The sequence below is a fragment of the Egretta garzetta genome, unplaced genomic scaffold (assembly GCF_000687185.1).
Source record: "Egretta garzetta isolate BGI_Z169 unplaced genomic scaffold, ASM68718v1 scaffold230, whole genome shotgun sequence".
Classification (NCBI taxonomy): Eukaryota; Metazoa; Chordata; class Aves; order Pelecaniformes; family Ardeidae; genus Egretta; species Egretta garzetta.
The window spans coordinates 2,108,477-2,109,119 of NW_009258281.1; positions in this window are offsets into that span (position 1 = coordinate 2,108,477).

The window sequence follows — 643 nt, forward strand, 5'->3', positions numbered from 1 at the left end:
GCAGCCACCCAACCTTCAGAAGAGGAACATGGCAAATATTTAACAGCAACAGGTGCCAGATAGGAGTTGATCACAGGAATGAGAGGACGTGTCAGACAGCTGAAATGATAGAAGATAACTGTGCATGGGGCAGGAGAAATGCTCCAAGAAGAGATTGGAATAGGTTGACTGTCCTTAGGTATTTGAAAACACTGTCTATATTCTCAGTGTTACACACCTTGCCTGAAAGCAAACTCCCACCAGAGCCTTCTGAGTGACCAACAACACTTTCCCTAGTGCTTGATCTGGTGTCCTGAGATGAACCTGCCAACAATTTCACAAAACAAAGCAAGGAAACCACATTTGAAGCAGATACTGAAACAGAGATGCACTAAACTCACTATGGCATTCTGGACAGGCCACAGAATAGTAGTATGCAAATTAGCATGATCTTGTCCTGAAAGGATCTCTTCTTCTGTGGCCTCCTAAACCAGCCCTCTGGCTGCCCTGGCTATCTTGAGCTGAGTTAAGCACCCAGAAAGAAGCCACTGGGCTAAGCTCTTGGGAGCAAACTTACCCTGCAGGAAGCATACTTTACCTTCTGACCCCTGCACAACACTGCAGATAAATGGCTGTGGTGGTTTGACCTTGGCTGGATGCCAGG